The 13,259-nt window shown below is 47.4% G+C and overlaps 1 pseudogene; it reads right to left on the bottom strand.

The window, feature by feature from the left end:
- The window catches only part of LOC127033515 (bromo adjacent homology domain-containing 1 protein-like), a 52,843-nt pseudogene extending 45,777 nt beyond the window's left edge, over positions 1-7,066 (bottom strand).
- Positions 7,067-13,259: the final 6,193 nt, after the last annotated feature.

The following is a 13,259-nucleotide window of genomic DNA, read 5'->3' as shown; positions in this document are numbered from 1 at the left end:
GACTGGGTCAGACTGATGGTCCATCCAGCCCAGTATCCTGTCTTCTGGCAGTGGCCAAAGCCCAGGTACCCCAGAGGGAAACAACAGCACAGGGCAATCGTCAAGTGATCCATCTCCTGTCGTGCACTCCCAGCTTCTGGCAAACAGACGCTAAGGACATTCACAGCATGGTGTTACATCCCTGACCATCCTGGTGAATAGCCCATTATGGACCTATCCTCCGTGAACTTATCTAGTTTTTTTTTCTGAGCCCTGTTTTAGTTTTGGGCTTCACAACATCACCTGTCAATGGGTTGCACAGGTTGACTGTGTGTTGTGTGAAGAAATATTTTCTTTAGTTTGTTTTAAACCTGCTGCCTATTCATTTCATTGGGTGACCCCTAGTTCTTATGTTACATGAAGGAGTAAATAACACTTCCTTATTTACTTTCTCCATGCCAGTCATGGTTTTATAGACCTCGATCATATCTCCCCTTAGCTGTCTCTTTTCCAAGCTGAAAAGTTCCAGTCTTTTTAATCTCTCCTCATATGGATGTTGTTCCATACCCCTAATCATTTTTGTTGTCCTTCTCTATAACTTTCCCAATTCTAAGTAAGATTGGGTGACCAGATCTGCACACAATACTCAAGATGTGGGTATAGCTAAATTTATATAGAGTCATTATGATTTTCTGTCTTACTATCTATCCCTTTCCTAATGATTCCTAACATTAGATTTTTCACTGCCATTGCACATCGAGCGGATGTTTTCAGAGAACGATCCCCAGTTACGTCAAGGTCTCTTTCCTGAGTGGTCATTTTGTATGTACTGCTGAGATTATGTTTCCAACGTGCATTACTTGGCAGATGAAATTCAGTGTTGACAAATGGAATTTTGTTGCCAGTCACTCAGTTTTGTGAGATCCCTTTGTAACTCTTTGCAGTCTGCTTTAGACTTAACTATCTTGAATAGTTTTGTATCATATGCAAATTTTCCCACCTCACTGTTTACCCCTTTTTCCAGGTCAATTATGAATATGTTGAACAGCGCTGGTCGCAGTACAGACCGCTGGGGGACCCCACTATTTACCTCTCTCTATTCTGAAAACTGGCAATTTATTCCTACCCTTTGTTTCCTACCTTTTAACTAGTTACGGATTGATGACTGCTTAGTTTGTTTAAGAGCCTTTGATCAGGGACCTTGTCAAAGACTTTCTGAAAGTCCAGGTACATTGTATCCACTGGATCACTCTTGTCCACATTTGTTGACCCCTTTAAAGAATTTTAATAGATTGGTGTGTCATGATATCCTTTTACAAAAAAAAAAGTGTCGATTCTTCTCCAACAAATTGTGTTCATCTATATGTCTGATAATTCTGTTCTTTACTAGAGTTTCAACCAGTTTGCTTGATACCGAAGTTAGGCTTACCAGCCTGTCATTGCCAGAGTCTTCTCTGGAGAATTTTTAAAAATTTGGCATCACGTTAGATATCCTCCAGTCATCTGGTACAGAAGCTGATTTAAATGACGGGTTACATACCATAGTTAGTAGTTCTGCTATTTCACGTTTGAATTCCTTCAGAACTCTTGGGTGAATCCCATCTAGTCCTGGTGACTCTCTTACTGTTTAATTTATCAGTTTGTTCCAAAACCTCCTGTAATGACACCTCAATCTAAGACAGTTCCTTAGACTTGTTATCTAAAAAGAATGGCTCAAGTATGAAGAATGATGCAAAGAATTTGTTTAGTTTCTCCGCAATAGGTTTATCTTCCTTGAGTGCTCCTTTAGCCCCTCAATGGACTAATGGCTCCACTGAATGTTTAGCAGGCTTCCTGCTTCTGACGTACAAAAAAAAATTTGCCGTTAGTTTTTGAGTCTTTGGCTAGTTGCTCTTCAAATTCTCTTTTGTCTTGCCTAATTATACTTTTATACTTGACTTGCCAGAATTTATGCTCCTTTCTATTTCCCTCAGTAGGTTTTAACTTCCAGTTTTCAAATGATACCTTTTTCGCCTGTGACCGTTTCTTTTACTTTGTTGTTTAATCATGATAGCACTTTTTTGGCCCTCTTACTATGTTTTTTTTTATTTGGAATATACAGTTAATTTGAGGCTTTATTATAGTGTTTTTAAAAAAGTTCCATGCAGCTTGCAGGCATTTCACTTTTGGGATTGGGCCTTTTAATTTCTGTTTAACTAGCTTCCTCATTTTTGTGTAGTTCCCCTTTCTGAAGTTAAATGCTATGAGGTGGGCTTCTTTGGTGTTCCCAGATCTGTCATCATTACCAATAGCTTTAATATTGTTTACAAGTGAAGTTCCTTATGCTGTATATTAGCAGGAATCTTCTCAGGCCAGGCTAGCTCCAGGCACAAGCAGAGGAAGCACGTGCCTGGAGCAGCACATGCTAAGGGGCGGCATTCCATCCATTCTTGGGGCGGCAGAGTCTGGACGGCTTTTTTATTTTTTTTCTGCTTTGGCAATTCGGGTGGCAGCAGTCCGAGCATTTGTGTGGGTTTTTTTCCCTGTTTCGGCAATTTGGGCGGTGGCAGTCTGAGTGTGGGTTTTTCTCCCTGTTTCAGCAGTTCGGGCGGCCGCAGTCCGAACGTTTGTTTGGGGGTTTTGGGGGGCACTTAGGCAGTTCGGGCAGCGGCAGTCCAAGTGTTTTTGTTTTTGCTTGGAGTGGCAAAAATGGTAGAGCCGGCCCTGTTCTTGGGGGAAATATTTCAAAGAAGGGCAGCTGATGCCAAGGTCCACAGTGCAAATCCTTCTCAAAGCACAAATTTTCCTGGTTATCAAGTGTCCTTATTTCTCCCAGGAAGTAAAACAGATTCATTCCTGATATAACTCCAGTGTATCTTATCGAATAATAATTATATTATAACATAATTATGATAAATAATTTTATGATTTGACCACGCTCTGTTTCCTCCTCTGGAATGCACACACCTATATAGTTCTGTCTTGCTGTTGGTGTTTCTGGCAACAACAAAATTCTGCACAGTGCTCCTTCTTAACCCGGTTGGTGATGATTTACGAGCTTGTTGAAGCCTCATTTGAACATGTTACCTCAGAGCTCATGTAGAGTGGTATTCTGCCCAGAAATTTCAGTGAAAAAATGTACTCAGTGTTAGCATGGTGATTGATTCATTGAGAGAGTCCCAAACGTTGCTTTATTTTTTTCCCTCTAATTCTGCTTACAACCTTTTTGGGCAGGTTTGCAAAACAATTTTTTACCTACCCAATCTCCCAAATTAAACCAGCTCCTGTGTCCGTGATCACACCTTAGTAGGGTGATGGCCACAAACATAAACTGAGGATTAGGAAATGATTCATTAGGGTACATCAAAAACCAAACTGCCTACATTTGCGAAAAGTTGCCATGCAATTATATTTGAGATGCTGCTGTTTTCCCTGTATCACAGTTTCAGGGTCACTGTACCATTATCCCCCTTGTCCCTGGTCTGCTCCTGGAGTGCCCAGTCAAGTCTTAGATCTCCAGCTGTTACTGGTCTCTGGGCAAAGACCCTTGTCTCACTCCCGTCTAGCTAGGGTTTTTGGAAGGGCACAGCCACATGCCTTACGCTATGGTAAAGACTGGTGTCTGTCATTGCTTTTTCTCCAAGGGCTATGACCAGTATATTGCCAGCAATTCCAAGTTACTACACAACTCTTTCTAAGCAAGCACATTTGTTCTTAAGGTAAAAGCATTGCAGAGAAAACAACAAATATTTCAGGGGTCACTCATCAGTCTTATGGGGCCCTCTTAAGCCAAAGCATTCCCACTCTTTTGAAAGGATATGGGAGCCCCATTGGACAGAAGGTACTGTTCATTTCCTAGATCAGCAAGAAGGCCCTGGGTCTGTTCAAGGTAATCCTTTTATACTGAAAGCCCTTTCTTTATCTCCCGCTCTCTGGAAATCCCAGCTTGAGCCAATATATTTCATGACCCCAGGTGGTGCTTCTCTGGAGTTACTGACAATCTCCAAGATAATCACCCCCCACTGTTTTTAGTTCCTGGAGGAACTCTGGTAATTCTCACTAGTGGAGCAGAACCCAGTCATACATGAAACTCTACATAATTTTAACATAGAAGTATCCAAAGATACTGCACGGGGTTTCAATATCTGTCACACTCTGTATTTAGACTAAGAAACAATTGTGATAGAGGTGTGGTATCTGGAAAACATTGATCCCTGGAGTATGTGACATAGTTTTATAACATTGGATTCAGATGAAAGAAGGCCTGTCCACACTTATCTGAGAATTTGGCAAAAGATCTGCTAGCTACACTGCCTACATTACTGTAGTTTGTGTGGTTGTGGTCCCACTGTGGACAGAGTGTGTATCACAAATATTTTCACTTCTACTTTAAAAAATATGCTGTTTTTTCTGTGCAAGTATTGTGCAATGTATTGGTTTCAAGAATCTTTGTAGGTTGAAAAAAATGTAAGATATTAAAAAAAAAGGCAAACATGTTTAAGGAGAACCAAAAATGTCTCTGCCTGTTCCATTTGTTTGTTTATTATTGTGTTTTAATATAGTCTTTTTCTCCCACAGGTATTTCTTATTCTGTTCAGTACTGCAACACCGGGTTACACAATGGAATCTGGCTCTGTTTCTGCCCCGCCCACTCAGTCAGTACCTAGAAATAGACGATCAAGAAGTGCTTTTAAATTGAAGAAGTGTTCAGAGTGCTGCAGCTGGAAACATGCTGCACTCTGTGCTATAAAAGTCTCAGTGCTACTGGCAGTACTGCTATGCTACTGTATAGGTAAGTTCTAGTTTATATAAATATCATCACCATAAATCTGGATGTCTGTTTTGTTGGTTATATATGTACTATGCCCAACTGTACTACATAAAGCTTTATTTTTATCTGTGGTTTCTGGTAACAGCTTAAACCTTCAGAGAAATTTAATTGAAATGCTCATTCTTTAGATAGGATCTTAAAAAAATGAAGTACTTTGCAAGTATTTTTCAGTAGAATAGCAGTGGAAATACCTTAAAAAAGACTGTAAATCAGAAATGTCAAATTTTTAAGATACATCTCTACCTCAATGTAACGCTGTCTTCGGGAGCCAAAAAATCTTACCACACTATAGATGAAACTGTGTTATATTGAACTTGCTTTGATCCACTGGAGCGCGCAGCCCTGCACCCCCCTTCCTCTCAGAGCACTGCTTTACCATGGCATGTCCGAATTCATGTTATATCAGATTGTGTTATATTGGGGTAGAGAAGTATATAAAATATAAGCTGTAAATACCTGTAATTCATATCATACACAATTTCCACCATGTGTATTGTATATTCTCTATTTTCCTCCCCATCAGGCATAACTTACCTTATGTAGCATTTAAAATTTTTGTTGTTGTTGTTAGTTATGATCTCATGTATTTGGATTTATATCGTGATCAAAGGATTACTAAACACTTCAAGCAGAAACAAGTATTTATTATATGTCTAAGCAGATGACATAAAGGCAAAAAAGTGGGAAAAAATAATGTTTTTCCTCTGTCTGTCCTATTTTTAAATAATTTTATAGTTTGCTTCATTGTCTGTTAACGTTGTTTCTTCCTCTTCTTTCGTGCCACTTCCCTGTTCGAGGTCGGTGAGCGTTATAACCTTCTGCCAGGACTCATGCTTATGTCCACTGATATCTGGTCCATGTACCAAGCCTTTGGCCTCTCGTTTGGTCATTTCCCATTCCCGATCATTCCAAGAGCAATCCTTCCAATATAACTCTCAGGTCTCCCCTGAACATGTCCATACCATTGTGGCCCAGCCTCCCTCAACTTGTCTGCAATGGAGACAGTCTGCATTAGGTACCTCACAAGCTCATTTCATGTCCTGTCACAGAGTGTTGAACCATTTCATCATCTCAGCATCTTCATTTCCGTAGTGGAGAGCATACTGCTTTCTTTTCTTGTAGCGGGCCAAGTCTCTCTTCTGTACTGTAGGATGGGTTGACTTCAGTTCAATATTGGGGTCAGCTCACACCACTTGAACCAAGCAATTTGGTATGAAGCCGAGCATCACTCAGAATGACACAGTTATCGGCAAGTGTTGATCCGTGGTATTTACATTATTTCACTCTTCTAAGCTCTCTTACTCCTCCCACAAGTTCTCAAAGCCACACTCTTACTGACGGTCACTGTAAGTCCCGCTTGCCCAAAACTTTCTTGCCCACTTTTCAGAGTTGGTTTACAAAGTCTCAAAATCTTCAGCACATATTCTTAAGGGTACAACCACACAGCAAAAAAACCCCTACGCAGCATCAGCTCAGAGCCTGAGTCAGCTGACTTGAGCTCCCAGGGTTCACGCTGTGGGGCTACAAATAACAGGGTAGATATCCCCACACGAGCTCTGAGACCCTTCTGCCTTGCAGAGTTTCAGAGCATGGGCTGCAGCCCACTGTAGTTTTAAGCTTCATAGTGCAATTTCAGCGAGCTAGAATCAGTTGACCCAGGCTCTGAGAATAGCTAAGACACATTTTTTTTTGCAGTGTAGACACAACCAAAGTCTTCAGCGAATCACACATTTCAAGGTGGCTTCCTTCATATAGTCACAAACTGCCCCATCCGTCTGGGGCGCCTCTGCATCACAAACTGCCCCGTCACTCTGGCGCGCTTCTCCATCAAAATCTGCCTCGTCCCTCTGGTGCCTCTCGGTCACAAACTGTCCCGTCCCTCTGGGGCTCCTCTCCTGCACAAACTGCCTCATCCCTCTGATGCGTCTCTCCTGCTCACACTGTCTCCTCCCTCTGGCGCGACTATCAGTCACACACTGTCCCGTCCCTCTGGCGCGCCTCTCGGTCACAATCTGCCCGGTCCCTCTGTGGCACCTCTCCGTCACAAACTGCCGCGTGCCTCTTGGGCGCCTCTCCGTTGCTTACTGCTGCGTCCCTCTGGGGCGCCTCTGCGTCACATCGTGCCCCGTCCCTCTGGGGCGCCTCTCCATCACAATCTGCCCCATCCCTCTGCGGAGCCTCTGAATCACAAACTGCCTCGTCCCTCTGACGCACCTCTGCGTCATAAACTGCCCCGTTCTTCTGGGGCACCTGTCCATCACACACTGCCCTGTCCATCTGTGGCGCCTCTCCATCACACACTGCCCCATCCCTCTGGGTGCCTCTCCGGCACACACTGCCCTGTCCCTCTTGGGCGCCTCTCTGGCACACACTGCCCTGTCCCTCCTGGCGCCTCGCTTTCACACACTGCCCCATCCTTTTGCGGCATCTCTCCGTCACAACCTGTCCCTTCCCTCTGGGACGTCTCTCCTGCAAACACTGCCCCATCCCTCTGGGGCGCTTCTGCTGCACAAACTGCCCCATCCCTCTGGCACGCCTCTCCGGCACAAACTGCCCCATCCCTCTGGTGCACCTCTTCAACACAATCTACCACATCCCTTTGGCGCGCCTCTCCGTCACAATCTGCCCCGTCCCTCTGCGGCGCCTCTCCGTCACACACTGCCCCGACCTCCGGCTCGCCTCTGCGTCACAAACTGCCCCGTACCTCTGGGGCGTCTCTCCATCACAATCTGTCCCGTCCCTCTGGGGTGCCTCTGCGTCACAAACTGCCCCATCACTCTGGGGTGCCTCTCCTGCACAAACTGCCCCGTCCCTCTGGGGCGCGTCTCCAGCACACACTGCCCCATCCCTCTGAGGCACTTGTCCTTGACACACTGCCCCGTCCCCCTGGGGCACCTCTCCATCAGATACTTTCCCGTCCCTCTGATGCACCTCTCCATCACAATCTGCCCCATACCTCTGGTACGCATCTCATGCACACACTGCCCCGTCCCTCTCAGGTGACTCTCCATCACAAACTGCCCTGTCCCTCTGGGGTGCCTCTATGTCACAAACTGCTTCGTCTCTCTTGGCGCCTCTCCCTCATACACTGCTCAGTCCTTCTTCGGCGCTTCTCCATCTCACACTGCCCTCTCCCTCTGGTGCGTCTCTCCTGCACAAACTGCCCGTCCCTCAGAGGCGCCTCTCCTGCAGAAACTGCCGCATCCCTCGGAGGCGCCTCTCCGTCACAAACTGCCCCATCCCTCTGGGGCGTCTCTTCGTCACAAACTGCTCCGTCCCTCTGGGGCATCTCTCCTGCACACACTGCCCCGTCACTCTGGCGCTCCTCTCCTGCACAAACTGCCCTGTCCCTCTGGGGCGCATCTCCTGCAACCAGTCCCCCATCCCTCTGGGGCGCCTCTCCTGCACAAACTGCCCTTTCCCTCTGGGACGCCTCTGCGTCACTAACTGCCCCATCCCTCTGGGGTGCCTGTCTGTCAAACACTACCCCATCCCTCTGGTACGCCTGTCCATCACACACTACCCCGTCCCTCTGGTACGCCCCTCCGTCACAATCTACCCCGTCCTCCTGGGATGCCTCTCCATCACAAACTGCCCCATCCTCCTGGGGCGCCTATCTGTCACACACTGCCTCGTCCCTTTGGCGCGCCTCTCCATCACAAACTGCCTCGTCCCTTTGGCGCGCCTCTCCTGCACACACTGACCCGTCCCTCTGGGGCGCCTGTCTGGCACACACTGCCCCATCCCTCTGAGGCGCCTGTCCGTCGCAAACTGCCCCATCCTCTGGCGCACCTCTCCGTCACACACTGCCTTGTCCCTTTGGCGCGCCTCTCCATCACAAACTGCCTCGTCCCTTTGGCGCGCCTTTCCTGCACACACTGACCTATCCCTCTGGGGCGCCTGTCCGTCACAAACTGCCCCATCCTCTGGCGCACCTCTCCGTCACACACTGCCTTGTCCCTTTGGCGCGCCTCTCCATCACAAACTGCCTCGTCCCTTTGGCGCGCCTTTCCTGCACACACTGACCTATCCCTCTGGGGCGCCTGTCTGGCACATGCTGCCCTGTGCCTCTCGGGCTCCTCTCCATCACACACTGCCCCGTACCTCTGGGGCGCCTGTCCGGCACACACTGCCCCTTCCCTCTGGGGCGCCTGTCCGGCACATACTGCCCCGTCCATCTGAGACGCCTCTCTTGCACACATTGCCCCGTCCCTCTGAGACGCCTCTCCTGCACAAACTGCCCTTTCCCTCTGGGACGCCTCTGCGTCACTAACTGCCCCATCCCTCTGGGGTGCCTGTCCGTCACACACTACCCCGTCCCTCTGGTACGCCCCTCCGTCACAATCTACCCCGTCCTCCTGGGGTGCATCTCCATCACAAACTGCCCCGTCCTCCTGGGGTGCCTCTCTTTCACACACTGCCCTGTCCCTCCGGTTTGCCTCTCCGTCACACACTGCGCTGTCCCTCTGAGGTCCCTCTCCTGCACAAAACACCCCATCCCTCTCCTGTGCCTGCCTCTCACAAACTGCCCTGTCCGTCTGGCGTGCCTCTCGGTCACACACTGTCCCGTCCCTCTGGCCTGCCTCTACATCACAAACTGCTCTGTCCGTCTTGGCGCCTCTCCCTCATACATTGTCCCGTCCCTCTGGCGCGTCTCTTTTGCACAAACTATCCTGTCCCTCTGGTGCATCTCTCCTGCACAAACTGCCCCATCCCTTTGGCGCATCTCTCTTGCACAAACTGTCCCATCCCTCTGGGGCGCCTCTCCGTCACAAACTGTCCCATCCCTCTGGGGCGCCTCTCCTGCAGACACTGCACCATCCCTCTGGGGCACCTCTCTGTCACATACTGCCCCGACCCTCTGGGGCACCTCTCCGTCACACACTGCACCATCCCTCTGGGGCACCTCTCCGTCACACACTGCCCTGTCCCTCTGGGGCGCCTCTATGTCACAAACTGCTCCGTCCCTCTTGCCGTCTCTCCTTCATACACTGCCCCGTCCTTCGGTGCAGTCTGTCCTGCACAAATTGCCCTGTCCCTCTGGGGCACCTCTCTGTCACAAACTGCCCTGTCCTTCTGAGACACCTCTACCTCTCAAACTGCCCCGTCCCTCTAGGCGCCTCGCTTTCACACACTGCCCCATCCGTCCGGCGTGCCTCTCCTTCACACACTGCCCTGTCCCTCTGGGGCGCCTCTCCGTCACACACTGCCCTGTCCCTCTGGGGCGCCTCTCCGTCACACACTGCCCCATCCCTCTGAGGTGCCTCTCTGTCACACACTGCCCCGTCCCTTTGGGGTGCCTCTCCGTCCCACACTGCCCCATCCCTCTGGGGCGCCTGTCCATCCCACACTGCCCCGTCCCTCTGGGGTGCCTCTCCGTCCCACACTGCCCCGTCCCTCTAGGGCGCCTCTCCTGCACAAACTGCCCTGTCCCTCTGGGGCGCCTCTCCATCATAAACTGCCCCATCTCTCTGGCGCATCTCTTCGTCACAAACTGATCTGTCCCTCTTGGCCCCTCTCCTTCATACACTGCCCTGGCCCTCTGTGGCGTCTCTCCTGCAGAAATTGCCCCTTCCATCTCAGGCACCTTTCCTGCACACACTGCCCTGTCCCTCTCGGGCGCCTCTCCATCACATACTACCGCGTCCCTCTGGCGTGTCTCTCCTGTACACGCTGCCCCATCCCTCTGCGGCGCCTCTCCGTCACACAGTGCCACGTTCCTCTGGGGTGCCTCTGTCACAGAGTGTAGGGCGTCCGCCCTGCACCCCTCTTCCTGGGACTCACAGTGACTCTGAGTCTGGCAATAAAATAGAAGGTGTATTGGACAACAGGAATTCAGGTTACAGCAGAACTTGTGGGCCCAACCATTAGCCCTAAATCTGGTTCTTTTGGGAGTTCAGGAACCTTAGTCCTCAGCTAGGGATTCCCTGAATTCCAAATACCAGCCCAAACCCGAAACTGAACTAACTCCCCTCTCTCCGGTCCCTCCCTTTTCCTTCTTTTGTCCGGTTTCCCAGGCAAAAGGTGCTGACACACCTCCCCCACGCCAGGCTCAGGTTACAAGCTTAGATCCTGTCCCTCTCCTAAAGTCCTCCCCGGCTCTCTCACTGCCCAGACAGACAGTTTCTACTCCATCACATAAGACAATGATGTCACATTTATTATGATAACAATCTGATTTATGACCAATAACTAATATGTTAATCCTTACACACACACATTATACCTAATACCTCTACATGCACACACACAGACATACACATTCACACACACACGCACACTCACATCCATCTGATATTCTGCAGCTCCTGCATAGTTATCAGTCCTAGACATAGCTTGAGTTTGTGGCTTGATTTTGCAGCTTGGGTTTGTAGCTCGTGGCGGCTAACTGGCCAGGAAAGCCAGGCACAAGAACGAACTGGGTCTCTGTTGGGCAGGCATGATGCCCTTCCATGTTGGCAGCAGAATGTTACCCTTCAAAGTCTCCCATGTCACCCATCCTTTTTGTAGGCTTTAGTTTGAATCCAGAATCTATAGGTCTTGCTGTGTCAGGCTACCTCTGGTTTGGTGACTGATCACCCATCAATTACAAGTGTGACTTTCAACCTTGGACCTGGCTTTGATCTTTCTTCTATTGTACCTTTTTTATTTTTAGAGTGGGCTCTTGTCTGCCTCTTCAGCCGGTGGGACCTGAACCTTATTTCATCAGGACAGGCTGGGGCTGGAGGTTGATTCCATCATCCATACATACCTCAGTCACACATCTAAACTAAACTAATAAGATCACAGCAGGGTTTGCAAAAATGAAGGTTGGAGGAAGCTTTTACAAAATGGAGTGAGTGTTTTAAAATGGGGTTTGAATTACAAAATGGCAAACAGTGAACAGAAGTTACAATGTAGGCCAGTGTAGTGTGAATCGTGAACAGAAGTTACATTAATAAAGTGAACAATTAAAAACAATTTCATTTATCAGTTCTACATTTTCCTGTGCTTTCATAGGAGCTGATGTCATCTTAATTGGGCAATAAATGCCACACTGTAGTATCTCCTTTATGTTTAAGAATGTGGACCACGAAGGTTTTATGCCATTCATGCAAGATTTTCTCTTCTTTAGGTATGTCATTGAACAGACCTGTAACATAGTTTAGTTTCCCAATAACTTAAATGTCCTCCGATACTTCATCCAGCCTAGGTGCTTTCCCCATTTTCATTTTCCTAAGTTCCTCTGCAAACTCTTCCTCTTTGATACAATCTATTATGATCCTATTCATTTAAGTTATTTAATTTCACAAATATTGAACTTTAAGCATTATATAAAGTTAGATTTACGTAGTTACAGGAGAGTGCTGCTTCTACTGTTGTCATTGGAAAACTCATTGACTTCAGTGAGAGTTGGATCAGGGCCTTAATGTATTTTCTGCTACTTGTGTGTCTATGATCAGTTTATGAATATCAGTACCTCCAAACCCATGAATGGCTTTATGAGCTGCCTCAGGATCTCTGATAAAAACTAACTATCAAGTTAATAGAAAATAGTCTTTTTATCCACAGTATGAAGATTGGTAGAACTGAAATTAGTGTGTTGTTTGGTTAATAAGAAGTTTAAACCACTATGATTATGGACTGATAAATGTACGAGTCTGACTTTTGAAAGCCGTATTTGTTGCTCTCTGATCCATATGCCCAGACAAGGGAGGAAAATACCAAGAGGGAAGTTATGTCAGTTAATAATAAATCCCAAAGGGGCTTATGATCCATAAATCTTCATTGCCTTTGTTGAAACAGGCTTGTTAAATTTCAGTCCAAGCCGCAGCTTAAGCTGAATAAAGCCTTTGACGTAACTCTTACTTGGACTGGAGCCACTGTGAACAATGCAAGAAATGTGGCTGCTGAGTAATAGGAGAAATTCCTTTCCACTGTGGTAGAGTACAGCTCTCAAAGCAGCATTTCCAGTCTCCCTGTCAGCCTGGAGACCTGCAGAGGAATCCAGCTCAAGTCTCATGCATGGCAGACCAATCTGTTTCCTAGCTGAATTTTGTTTTTTCTTCATTAATCATATACACTGGTCTGTTTATATCAATAAGTGAGTCAGAGGTAGACTTTGGACGTAGATTTTTTTTTAATAATAATCACATTCATAAAACTTCAAGATTAAAAGTGCTCAGTCACAGTATTTCTAGTTAGTACAACCAAACGTCTTATATATATCAATGCCTATTTGGGATTTGGGGAAGAGTTGGTACAATAATTTCATAGAGTCATAGATTCTAGGGCTGGAAGGGACCTGGAGAGATCATCGAGTTCAGTCCCCCTGCCACATCTATTTGTTTGGGACTCTTTAACTCAGTTTGGGGGATGCTTAACTTGCTTTTCCCTACCCTGTCTCCTGATAATGACATAAATGGGTCCTGGAAGTAATCACCACTAATTACACCACTGAGTTCCTCTCCTTTCCCTCCCCAAACCTCCC

This window comes from Gopherus flavomarginatus, chromosome 13, assembly GCF_025201925.1.
Source record: "Gopherus flavomarginatus isolate rGopFla2 chromosome 13, rGopFla2.mat.asm, whole genome shotgun sequence".
Classification (NCBI taxonomy): Eukaryota; Metazoa; Chordata; order Testudines; family Testudinidae; genus Gopherus; species Gopherus flavomarginatus.
The sequence above is the reverse complement of the archived record's forward strand: the minus strand, read 5'-3'. Positions and strand labels throughout refer to the sequence as shown.